Genomic DNA, 14,262 nt, shown 5'->3' with positions numbered 1-14,262 from the left:
ATTTTTAAAATGTATGTTCACATTTATATTATTCCCATTAAAAGGGATTTTTAAAAGATTTTATTTATTTATTTATTTACTTAGGGTGGGGAAGGGTGGAGGGAGGCGGGAGAGAGAGACTCTTAAGCAGACTCCGTGCTGAGCGCAGAGCCTGAGTCTGGGCTTGATCTCACCACCTTGAGAGCATGACTTGAGCCGAAATCAAGAGTCAGACCTAACCGATTGAGCCACCCAGGTAACCCCCCCATTAGAAGTTTTTGTATATGGCCATACATCTGTCTCAATTTTATCATAGAAAATCAGATATTTAGTTTTTCTCTTGTTCTTTTTGTCCACCTAAGAAAAAAAAAAAAAAAAAGACAAACTTGACCCAAAATAATTACCAGTACATTAAAAATTCTACACACTCTTAGGTGTAACTAGTTCTCTCCTTAATTAAAACATTGTCCTGAATGTTTGGCTGATTATAGTCCCACATGAAATTAAATACTGGTGAAGAGTGCTTTCTCTGTTTAAGAATTAGATTCAGAACAGTGCCTTTTAGACTGGGTCAAACTTTTTAATAACTGTGACAAAAAGGACAGAAGGTTCTATCTTTTAAAGTTGAAATTTAGTTTGTTATTTCACTGATCTTAAGTAGATATATATAGTATAACTGTCAAATGATGTGTTGCAAATAAAACAAAAATATAGAGAAAAAGCAAGAAATTACTAAGTTAAAGATATTTTAAGCCACATTCAGCCCAAACTCTCCCTCATTATTAGACAGCATAATATCGCTAACAAAATATATTTAACCATACAAGCACAGAACTTTAAATATCACTTAATAAGAATGGTCAAAATTCTCACTCTTTATACTTAAAATTCCTGTAACACTGTTAACTCTTCCCATTCACATTATGTAATCATTTACAATTGTTTAGAAATATTATTAGACAAACTCCCCCCTGCAGAATAACTACCAGCTTTCTAAGAAGGTAAAACGTTGCATCACTTTTATTTAAATGGGCACTGCATTCCTAAGGAATGTCTGCATTTATGCCCTTGTCATATAGTCTAGGCCACCGAAGTTCTTATATATGAGACTGGTATGAATATTGCTTGGTATTGCACACAAATCACTGAAGATCCATTCCAAATAGGCTTTTTGCTTTCCCCCTTCCTTCCTTCCTTTCTTTTTTTTTTTTTTAAAGGGGGGGAAAACTGTTTTATATCGACAACCATCTGTGAGCCTGTCTTTCAGGCCATCAAACTCTCCCATCCATTACGGAGCCTTCCTCACCTCCGCTGCCTGACAGCACAATAAAGATGACATACTAATTCAATGACTTGTAATTTCAGCTCAACAAAGACAAGTGCTGCAGCTTCTTCTTTTGTGTTAACAGTGCCATATCGGTGAAGCCAGCTATGCAAACATAGCACTGGGAGGGTTTTATGACAGCAGTTGAATGGGGAGACTAGCTTGGTGTTGCTTTTTATGGTTTTTGGCTCCATAATTTTTGGCTCTGTGCTGCTGGCCATGGCTATTGTGTCTGGATTCTGTGTCAGCAGCAGCTAATTGTTCCAATAATGTTTATCATAGGGATCCACCAGGGAGCTGTATATGTGGAGATAAGCTACAGGGCAATGATACACACTATCTTACTGATCTCTATACACAGTGCTTTTGCCTGATGCCAAAAAGCTTTTTAGGTTCCCAGTCTTACAAAAAAAAAAATAAATAACAGCTTAATCATCGTGCCAACAATAGTGTCTAAGGGGATGTAATCAGGTTCCTCTGATAATCTTAGCAACACATGAAAGTCATGCGCAAAAGCAGTAATTGAAGCAGTTGGTTCATTCTACCACCTGCTGTTGAAGTCACAGGTTAATCTAAATGAGGTCCCCTTCCGATGAAGCAGTATGCAAGGCACTTTTTATATCATAAATGTGCATTACAGAAGCTTTACAAAATAATAAAGTAACAGTTCATTAAATGAACTGTATGAAGTATCCCAGGCTTGTCCAGCTTCTCCCGCTGCTGTCGAATGGCATATCCAAGTGTAAATTCTGTCCTCATGTCTATACCCCAATGCACACTTCAGTTTGCATATGGTTCCAGACAATGGGAGTTCCTGAGACAGATGCCCAAATGTAACTAAACGTCAGGCAATCACGGGAATCAGCTGCAGGAAAGTGAAACATTTTTCTTTGTCTGCTTTTGATGCTATTTCCCCCAAGATTACTAAATAGAATATTGACAATGTAAAAATAGCCCTAGAATCAACAATTAAGCAGCTTGCCATAGCCTACATTAGCCCAAGTATAAGGTATGAATTTTTCTAATTAAACTTTTAACACCTGATTTCCATTTAAAATTTTTCTCAACTGTTTTTCACAAGGTCTTCATCTGACACAGAATAGAATACTAAGATCGTGTAGTATGCTGCTCTCCTAATAGGCAATTTCTTTAACAAAAATGATTTTAAAAAGTTATGAGAACTGTCAAAATAAGACTCTAATGAAAAATTTAAAATATAGAAGAAATGACACATTCAGATTAAAATTTGTGCCTGATTTTAAGTTATTTCATTGAATAAGAATAACTACCATATACTGAGAGCCAGCTCGGCATCAGGCACTAAACTAGGTAACATTACCTTACGTATTTGTGTCTCATGGCCATTCACTGGAATTGGCATCATGTCTGCAAAAGCTGAGGAAACTGTCCTAGGGAGGCTGCATAATAATCCAAGTTTCTGGGTAAATAAGTGCTAGTGTGAAGACTGGGAACCAAGTCAACCCGAGTTCAAAGCATGCATTTTTCCCAACAAGATAAACTGACACAATGCAGTTAGTGTAAAAGAAGGGAAATAAAATAGTGTTTAAGTTGAGAAAGAAGCTCCAATTCTGAATTAAGGCAATAAAAGAAAATAAATTTGTGAACATAAATTGGCATACTCCTAGGGGGTAGAGTAGGTATTGTTATAGGACCAGAAACAATTTTTTACAAAACAAATAATAGATTATGTTAACTTAACCTGATTCAGTAGCACGAGGCAATAATAATCAACAGAGTGACTATAATATTGAAGGTACATAATAAATGTTTGCCAAACTTTAATGGATGGTTTAATCAAATAATACTATAAATGCAACCACAGAAGCTACTGCATTTAGGAGTGCTTACTACGTGCCAGACACCACCTCAGCAGTTTACATATGTTTTGTCTTATTTCCTCACAATAATCTGCTAACTTTGGAATTATTATCCCCATTTTACAGGTGAGGAAGTTGAGGCTCTGAAACACTAGATCACTTGTTCATGGTTCCATTAGCAGAAAAGTGGGAGAGTCAAGATTTGAGTCAAAGATAACCTGATTCCTCAAAACTCTTGCCTGAGCAAATTAACGAGTAAAGCTAACATTAAAGTTCTCTTTGGTTGTCAAAGAGTCTTACAGGGATAGCAGCCCCATGTCCATGGAAGTAGGCAAAAGAATTGCATTAATATCATAGTAATGATTTAGTTTAGGTATTTGGTAAACTTTCTTACCAGCAAGGATTGTCAAAATCTGATATGTGGTACTGAAGAAGGCTGGAGAATTTTCTTTGAATATTCTAGAGATCTTTGAAAACAAATATTTCTTACATCTGTCTCGATTATTTTACTCAGAGGCTAACAGAGTAGAATAGGTGACCTTTAAAGACATATCTAGTACAAAGTTCCTGTAATAATTGGATGCTAATTCTTCCAGAAATTCTCTCTGTGATAGATAATATATAAGTTTAAGTCTATGAATCTGAAAAGCACTGCTCTGGGAATTTCCATGGCTTTCAATATCATGCTGAAATATGCTTTATGCAACTGCCTATCATAAAAGGTGTATTCAGGATACTTGAGTATAAATTTTCTATTAATTCAGGCTTGAAGAGGATTCATGATGGTGTCTTGTTTGGCAAGAGCAAAAACAAAAACAAAAATAAAAGGAAAAGTAAGACATTTCCCCCTAAATGACTTCTTTTAGAAAGGTTTTTTGTTTTTTTGCTGACATAATGTTTTCAACATAAAATTTATTTCAGTTTACCTGAAACTATTTGAAAGTAATTAGATCATCATTTAAAGTTTACCCACCGATTACCACAGTTGCTAGAATTGATTAAATTACAAAATTCACGGAGAAGATAGATTCTCTATAACTAATTCCTACAGGTCCTGTAATAACAGCCTATGGTTTTCCATCACATTTTGACTGGTCTCCTCAACTTTAATTTGATCTGGAAAAATGTGTTTGGCAAAATTTATAAAACAGCTATACTTGTTTTTTTGTGCTCTGCTTTATTACTCTTCGCAATAAAGGTATTGGGTTTTTTTTTACAAATTGAAGTTTTTTGCAATTGAAATTTTGTGGCAGCCCTGAGTCAAACAAGTCTGTTGGTGCCTTTTTTTTCAATAGCATTTCCTCATTTTGTGTCTTTGTGTCACATTTTGGTAATTCTCATAATATTTCACATTTTTCATTATTATTATATATGTTATAGTTATCTGTGATCAGTGATGAGGACTCACTGATAGCTCAGAGGATGGTTAGCATTTTTTTAGCAATAGACTAATTTTTAAATTAAGGTATGTACATTGTCTTTTAGACACAATACTATTGCTCACTTAATAGACTTACACTTAATAGTGTAAAAATAATTTGTATATGCACTGGGAAACCAAAAATTCATTTGAATCACTTTTCTGTGATATTTGCTTCATTGCAATGGTCTGAAACCAAACCCACAATATCTTCATGGTATTTCTGTAATGTTTTGCCATTTTGAATTTTTCATTTTCTGTTTAGAAATAAACACATTAGCCTTTGAAAGAACTACTAAAAGCTTCTGGTTTCTGGTTTCTGGTCCAAATGTAAGAAGCTTAGAAGTCCTCACGCTACCCTAACAGCAAGTATGAAGCTAAAAAACTAAAAAATCAACAACTTTTTTTGATCCATCAGAGGTTATAGGGGAAATTCATGGAAAAGAAGACAAAACATTGTTAAGATCTAGTTCTCCTCAACTTAATCTATAGATTCAACATAATCTAAATCAAATTCTCACAAGTTTTTTGTGGATATCGACAAACTGATTCTGAAGTTTATACAGAAAGGCATAAGACCCAATGAGCCAACTCAATATTGAAGGAAAAGAAAAAAGTCGGAGGATTGATACTACTACTTTAAGACTGACTCTAAAGATACAGTAATCAAAACAGTGTGGTAATGGTGAAATAACAGAGATTGATCAGTAGAACAGAATGAAGAACCCAGAAATAGATTCATATAATTATGCTAACTGATCACTGATAAAGGAACAAAGGCAATACAATAAAGACAGTCTTTTCAACAAATGGTACTGGAACAATACTGGACATCCACATGCAAAAAAAAAAAAAAGAATCTGGACACAGTCCTTATAGTTTTCACAAAAAAACCCTCAAAATTGATCATGGACCTAAATCTACACAATTCTTAGACCCCAAACTACACAATTCTTAGAAGATAACAGGAGAAAATCTAGGTGACTTTGGGTATGGCAATGACTTTCTGGATACAACACCAAAGGTATTATAATGCAAAAAAGAATTAATAAGCTTGGCTTTATTGAAATCAAGAACTTCTGCTCTGTAAAAGACACTATCGAGAGAATGAAAAGACATGCTACAGACTAGGAGAAAATATTTGCCAAAGACACACCTGCAGAAGGTCTGTTGTTCAAAATATAAAAAGCTACTCTTAAAACTCAACAATAAGAAAATAAACAACTTGATTAAATAATGGGCAAAAAACATGAACAGACACAAAGAAGAACAAAGAAGATATACAAATGGCAAGTAAGCATATGAAAATATGTTCACCATAACATGTCATCAGGCAATTGAAAATTAAGTAAGATTCTAATATATACCTATTAGAATCATCAAAATCTAAAACACATATAGCAAATGCTAGTGAGGATGTGGAGCAATAGGAACTTTCATACATTACTGGTGGAAATGCAAAATGATTCAAACACTTTGGAAGACAGTTTGGCAGTGTCTTACAAAACTAAACATATTCTTATCATATATCCAGGAATTGCACTCCTTGGTATTTACTCAAGGAGTTGAAAATTTCTGTTGACAGAAATACCCGAACACTGATGTTCACAGCAGTTTTATTCATAATTGCAAAAATTTGAAAGCAAACAAAATGCCCTTTAGTAGGTGAATGAATAAACTGTGGTACACCCAGACAGTGGAACTTCAGTCAGTGATAAAAAGAAATGAATTATCAAACCACGAATAGACATGGAAGAAACTTAGATGCATATTACTGAGTTAAAGAAACCAACATATAAAGGCTACATAATATATAAATCCAACTATATGACATTTTGGAAAAGGCAAAACTGTGGAAACAGTGAAAAGATTAGTGTTATCCAGGGGCTATGTAGGAGGCAGGAATGAATAGGTAGTGCACAGAGCATTTTTAGGCCCTAAAACTATTCTTCATGATACTACAATGGTGGATACATATAATTTGCATTTGTCAAAACACATAGAATGTACAACATCAAGAGTGAACCCTAATGAGAGCTGTTCACAGGTTGACCTCCTGGGAAGATGGCAGAGAAGGAAGATCCTAAGCTCACCTCATCCCATAGATACGAACTAGATAACACCCACATCAGCGTAAACAACCCAGGAGATGGTCAGACTCTCCACAGCTATAGGAGAGAAGGGGACACATGAAAGAGGGTGGGAAGGGGGGGATGTGGTCAGAAGTCAAATCGAGCCATAGTACTGTCAGCAGGAGGGAGGCACACAACAGACGTGGAGTAGGGAGAGGAGCAGATACCCCATACCAGGCACCCCAGGTATAGGACTTGCACATGGAAGATGAATCCCCATCACAGTTGACTTTGAACACCAGATGGGCCTAACAATCGGTGGGGCTTAAACCTGGAACATTAAAAATCAATGGGTTAGGCCCTGGGAGAGCTGGAAGGGCATAGTTCCTGCCCTTAAAGAGATAGCACAACAAACAGCCTCACTGAGATACAGCATAGAAGCAGTGCTTGAAAAACACTTAGGGTATATAGGAATCAGATTTATTTACTAATCTCAGAGCATGTGCTGGAGGGGTAGGAGTCTTTGGGAGACTTCTCCAAGAGAAAAAAGAGTTGGTGGGAACCAATTCCCTCCTCTGCCCCACAGCCTAGACACACAGACACCTGTGAGAACCAGTGAGTGCAACATCAACACTCTCCACCAAGTTTGCTAACAGCATACCTCAACCTCCACACACTTCTAAGGATCTGCCCCCTCCAATCCAGCCAGTATCAGCTGTAGTTTTCTCAGGCTGAAAGTTCCCTCCTGTAGCAGACCAGTGTGATCTTTGCTGGCACTGCATTCCCCACTCCCAAGTTCTTCTGCAGACCAGCCCCTCCAATACACCCCTGGAGGAAGCCCACCCAAAGCTGTGCCACAAGTCTGGCAGTATGAAAGCAGCCCTGACAGGGGCCAGCACCACTCCAAAATGACTTCTGCCCCAGAGAGAGGGGAAGATAAGCACATACACCAGTCCAACTGGGGCCCCAGCAGTGGGCTGGGGACAGACACCAGGTCTGACTGCAGACCTAAGCCACCAACAAAAGCTTCTCAGGGGACAACATGGGAAAGTATCCTGCAGTTCAAGTGCTACTGCATCTCTGGTAAATGCCTTGACTGACTCATCTGAAGCCCAAATCAGCCCCAGACTGGCCCACTAACAGTACAGGGACTAAATCCTGCCCACAACAGGTAAAGAGAGCCATTGCAGATGACTGAAGGCAAAAGTGGCTCAGCCACAATAGTAGGGCATATGCAACACACAAAGGAGATACACTGAAGCATCAGGTTCTGATGAACAAGGGACACTGCACTGTAGGACACTACAAGATCTCTTCTTCATTAGGCCAACACTTTCAAGAGCAGGAGATGCAGCTGACTTTCCTAACACATAGAATCAGACACAAAGAAACAATATGGGGAAACAGAAGAATATGCCCCAAATGAATGAACAGGTCAGAATCACAGGAAGCTACTAAACAAAATGGAGACAAATAATATGCCTGATAGAGAATTTAAAGTAATGGTCATAAAGATACTCAGTGGACTTGAGAAAAGAATGGAGGACCTCAGTGACACCTTCAACAAAGAGACTGAAAACATAAAAAAGAACCAATCAGAGATTAAGAACTTAATGACTGAAATTAAAAATACACTAGAAGGGGGTACCTGGGTGGCTGAGTTGGTTAAGCGTCTGCCTTCAGCTCAGGTCATGATCCCAGGGTCCTGGGATCAAGCCCCATGTTGGGCTCCCTGCTCAGTGGGGAGCCTGCTTCGCCCTCTGCCTGCTGCTCCCCCTGCTTGTGCTCTCTCTCTCTCTGACAAATAAATAAAAATCTTTAAAAAAAATAAAAATACACTAGAGGGAATAAATAGTAGACTAGAAGAAGCAAAAGTATGGATCAGTAATGGAAAGAAATCAAGCTGAACAAAAGAGAAAAAAATAAAAAATGAAAATAGACTAAGGGAACTCAGTGACAACATCAAGCATAATAACATTCACTTTATAGGGATCCCAGAAGGAGAAGAGAAAGAGAGAAAAAGGGGCAGAAAATTTATTTGAAGAAATAATAGCTGAAAAATTCCTGAATCTGAGGCGGGAAATAGAAATCCAGATCCAGGAGTCACAGAAAGCCCCCAACAAAATGAACCCAAGGAGGTCCATAACAAGTCACGGTAATTAAAATGGCAAAAAGTAGTAATAAAGGCAGAATTTCAAAAGCAGCAAGAGAAAACAGTTACATACAAGAGAAACCCCATAAGGCTATCAGCTGTTTTTTTAGCAGAAATTTTGCAGTCCAGAAGACAGTGTTATGATATATTCAAAATATTGAAAGAAAAAAAAACACCTGTAGTCAAGAATACTCTATTCAGCAAGGCTATTATTCAGAGTAGAAGGAGAGATAAAGGGTTTCCCAGACCAACAAAAGCTAAAGGAATTCATCACCACTAAACGACCCTACAAGAAATGTTAAAGAGGACTCTTTGAGTGGAAAAGAAAGACCTAAGTAGAAGTAAGAAAAGTAGGAAGCACAAAAGCAGTAAAATTAAGTATATCTATATAAATCAGTCAAGGGATTCACAAAATAAAAGGATGTAAAGTATGACACCATATACCTAAAGGATGGGGGGTGGGGTGGGAAGAGGAGTAAAGAATGGATCCAAAGTTAAGAGACCATCAACTTAATACAGACTGCTATTTGCATAAAATATTATATATAAACCTAATTGTAACCACAAGTCAAAGACTGGTAATAGATACTCAAAAAATAAAGAGAAAGGAATCCAAGTGGAAAGTCAGCAAACTGTGAGAGAAAAGAACAAGACAAGAGCAGAACAGAGAATAACTACAAAAACAACCATAAAATAGGTAACAAAATGGCAATAAGTACATACCTATCAATAATTATTTTGAATGTAAATGGACTAATCACTCCAATCAAACATTCCATCAATGGATATATGCTGGCTACAAAGGCTCATTTCAGACCTAAAGATACATGCAGATTGAAAATAAGGGGAGGGAAGAGCATTTATCATGCAAATAGAAGTGAAAAGAAAGCTGAGGTAGCAATACTTATATTAGACAAAATAGACCTTAAAACAAAGACTGTAACAAGAGACAAAAAAGGACACTATATAATCATAAAGGGAACAGTCTAACAAGTAAATACAACAATTATAAATATTTATGCACCTAACATGGGAGCATCCAAATACAGAAAGCAGCTAATAACAAACATAAAGAAGTAATTGATAGTACACAATAATAGTAAGGGACTTTAACACCCTACTGACATGGTTGGAAAGATCATCCAAACAGAAGATCAGTAAGGAAACAAAGGCTTTGAATGATACATTGGACCAGATGGATCTAACAGCTATATTCAGAACATTTTGTCCTAAAGTAGTAGAATACATACTCTTTCCAAGTGCATGTGGAACATGTTCCAGAATAGATCACATGTTAGGCCACAAAACAAATCTCAACTAATTCAAAACAACAAGTGATATCATACATCTTTTCTCACCACAACACTATGAAACTAGAAATCAACCACAAGAAAAAATTTGGAAAAAAACACAAATACATGGAGGTTAAATAACATGCTCCTAAACAATGAATGGGCTAACCAAGAAGTCAAGGAGGAAATCAAAAAATACATGAAGACAAATGAAAAGAAAGACACAATGTCCAAAATTGTTGGGGTGCAGCAAAAGCTGCTTTAAGAGGGAAGTTTATAACAATATAACCCGACCTCAAGAAGCAAGAAAAATTGCAAACAACCTAAGCTTAAACCTAAAGAGCTAGAAAAAGAAGAACAAACAAAACTCTAAACTGTAGAAAGAAGTAAATAATAAAGATTAGAGCAGAAATAAACAAAAAATACAACAGAACAGATCAATGAAACCAGGAGCTGATTCTTTGAAAAGATTGATAAACCTTTAGCCAGACTTATAAAAGAAAAAAAAGAAAAGAGGGCGCCTGGGTGGCTCAGTTGGTTAAGCGACTGACTTCAGCTCAGGTCATGATCCTGGAGTCCCGGGATCAAGTCCCACATCGGGCTCCCTGCTCAGCGGGGGGTCTGCTTCTCCCTCTGACCCTCTTCCCTCTCTTGCTATCTGTCTCTCATTCTCTCTCTCTCAAATAAATAAATAAAATCTTAAAAAAAAAAAAAGAAAAGAAAGGAAGGAAGGAAGGGAGAAAGAAAGAAAAAGTAAAGATAATTCAAATAAACAAAATCAGAAATGAAAAAAGAGAAGTAACAACCAACACTACAGAAATACAAACCACTGTAAGGGGATATTTATTTATTTATTTATTTATTTATTTATTTATTTATTTATATAAATTATATGCCAAAAAATTTGACAACCTTGAAAAAATGGATTAATCCCTATAACCATACAACCTACCAAAACTGAAGCAGGAAGAAACAGAAAGTTTGAACAGACTGATTACTAGCAATGAAACTAAAGCAGTTATCAAAAACTCCCAACAAACAAAACTCCAGGACCACATGGCTTCACAGATAAATTCTACCAAACATTTAGAGAAGAGTTAATACCTATTCTTCTGAAACTATTCCAAAAAATAGAAGAGGATGGAAAGCTTCCAAATTCATTGTATGAGACCATCATTACCCTGATACCAAAATCAGATAAAGACACTATTAAAAACAGAGAACTACAGGCCAATATTTCTGATGAATATAGATGCAAAAATCCTCAACAAAATATTAGCAAACCAATCAAACAATACATTACAAACATCATTCATAATGATCAAGAGATGATGTGATACATCAACAAGAGAAAGAATGAAAACCATATGATCATTTTAATAGATGTGGAAAAAGCATTTAACAAAGTACAACATCCATTCATGATAAAAACCCTTAACAAAGTAGGTTTAGAGGGAATATACCTCAATATAATAAGTCCATCTATGAGAAACCCACAGCTAACATCATACTCAATGGAGAAAAACTGAGAGCTTTTCCCTTAAGATTGAGGAACAAGACAAGGTTGCCCACTCTCACCACTTTTACTCAACATAGTACTGGAAGTCCTAACCACAGCAATCAGACAACAAAAAGAAATAAAAGGCATTCAAATAGTAAGGAAGAAGTGAAACTTTCACAATTTGTACATGGCATGATACTATATGTAGAAAACTCTGACTCCATCAAAAAAATTACTAGAACTGATAAATGAATTCAGTAATATCTCAGGATACAAAATCAATGCACAGAAATCCATTACATTTCTATGCACTAATAATGAAGTGGAAAGAGAAAATTAAGAAAACAATCCCATTTATAATTGCACCAAAAATAATAAAATACCTATGAATAAACATAACTAAGGAGGTGAAAGACCTGTACTCTGAAAAGTATAAAACATTGATTAAAGAAATTGTAGATGAAACAAACAAATGAAAAGATATTCCATGTTCTTGGGTTTTGGAGGATTAAATATTGTTAAAATGTCCATACTACCCAAAGCAATCTACAGATTTAATGCAAACCCTATCAAAATACCAATAGCATTTTTCACAGAAAAATAGAACAAATAATCTTAAAATTTGTATGGAAACACAAAAGACTGAATAGGCAAAGCAATCTTGAAAAAAATAATAAAACTGAAGGTATCATAATCCCAGATATCAATATATACTGCAAAGTTTAGTAATAAGAACAGTATGACACTGGCACAAAAAGAGACACCTAAATCAATATAACAGAGAATAGAGAGCCCAGAAGTAAACCCATGATAATAAGGTCAATTAATCTTCAACATAGGAAAAACATGCAATGGAAAATGACAGTTTCTTCAACAAATGGTGTTGGGAAAACTGGACAGCTATATGCAAAAGAATGAAACTGGACCACTATCTTATGCCATATACAAAATAAATTCAAAATGGATTAAAGACCGAAATGTGAGACAGGAAACCATTAAAATCCTAGAGGAGAACACAGGCAGTACCTCTTTGATATCTATCGGCAATAGCAACTCCTTCCTAGACACGTCTCCAAGGGCAAAGGAAAAATAAAAGCAAAAATGAACTACTGGAACTTCATCAAGATAAAAAACTTCTGCACAGCAAAAGAAACAGTCAACAAAACTAAAGGCAACCTACAGAATGGGAGAAGATATTTGCAAATGACATATCAGATAAAGGGCTAGTATCCAAGATCTATAAAGAACTTATCAAACTCAACACCCAAAAAACAAATAATCCAGTCAAGAAATGGGCAGAAGACATGAACAGAAGAAGACATACAAATGGCCAACAGACACATGAAAAAAATGCTCAACATCACCTGTTATCAGGGAAATACAAATCAAAACCACAATGAGATACCACCTTATGCCAGTCAGAATGGCGAAAATTAACAAGACAGGAAACAACAAATGTTGACAAGGATGTGGAGAAAGGGGAACCCTCATATACTGTTGGTGGAAATGAAAGCTGGTACAGCCACACTGGAAAACAGTATGGAGGTTCCTCAAGAAGTTAAAAATAGAGGGGCGCCTGGGTGGCTCAGTCAGTTAAGTGTCTGCCTTCGGCTCAGATCATGATCTCAGAGTCCCAGGATCGAGCCCCGAATCAGGCTCCCTGCTCAGCGGGGAGTCTGCTTCTCTCTCTGCCCCTCCACTGCTTGTGCTCTCTTTCTCTCGTTCTCTTTCTCTCAAATAAACAAAATCTTAAAAAAAAAAAAGAAGTTAAAAATAGAGCTACCCTACAACCCAGCAATTGCACTACTAGGTATTTACACCAAAGATATAGATGTAGTGAAAAGAAGAGGCATCTGCACCCCAATGTTCATAGCAGCAATGTCCACAATAGCCAAAATGTGGAAGGAGCCAAGATGACCTTCAACAGATGAATGGATAAAGAAGATGTGGTATATGTACAATGGAATATTACTCAGCCATCAGAAAGGATGAATACCTAGCATTTACATCGACATGAATGTAACTGGAGGGTATTATGCTAAGTGAAATAAGTCAATCAGAGAAAGACAATTTTCATATGGTTTCACTCATATGTGGAATATAAGAATTAAAGCAGAGCACAAGGGAAGGGAGTGAAAACTGAATGGGAAGAAATCAGAGAGGGAGACAAACCATGAGAGAATCTTAACTATGGAAAACAAACTGAGGGTTGGTGAATGGGAGGTGGGTGAGGGGATGGGGTAACTGGATGATGGGCATTAAGGAGGCCACATGATGTGATGAGCACTGGGTGTGATACGCAACTGGTGAATCATTGAACACTATATCAAAAACTAATGATGTACTATATGTTGGCTAATTGAATTTAAATTAAAAAAAAGAAGACATACAGATGACCAACAGATACAAAAAAAGACGCGCAACATCAATCATCACCAGGAAAATGCAAATCAAAACCACGATGAGGTATCACTTCACACCTGTCAGAGTGGCTAAAAGCAAAAACACAGAAACAAGTGTTGGTGAGGATGTAGAGAAAAAGGGACCCTCACGTGCTGTTGGTAGGAGTGCAAGCTGATGAAGCTACATGATAAACGGTATTGAAGTTCCTTAATAAATTAAAAATAGAACTACCATATGATCCAGTAATCACACTACTAAGTATTTACCCAAAGAATATAAAA

Source organism: Mirounga angustirostris, unplaced genomic scaffold (genome assembly GCF_029215605.1).
Source record: "Mirounga angustirostris isolate CCGP_5_RB_7025 unplaced genomic scaffold, mMirAng1.0.hap1 SCAF_8, whole genome shotgun sequence".
Classification (NCBI taxonomy): domain Eukaryota; kingdom Metazoa; phylum Chordata; class Mammalia; order Carnivora; family Phocidae; genus Mirounga; species Mirounga angustirostris.
This window is presented reverse-complemented; position numbering follows the sequence as displayed.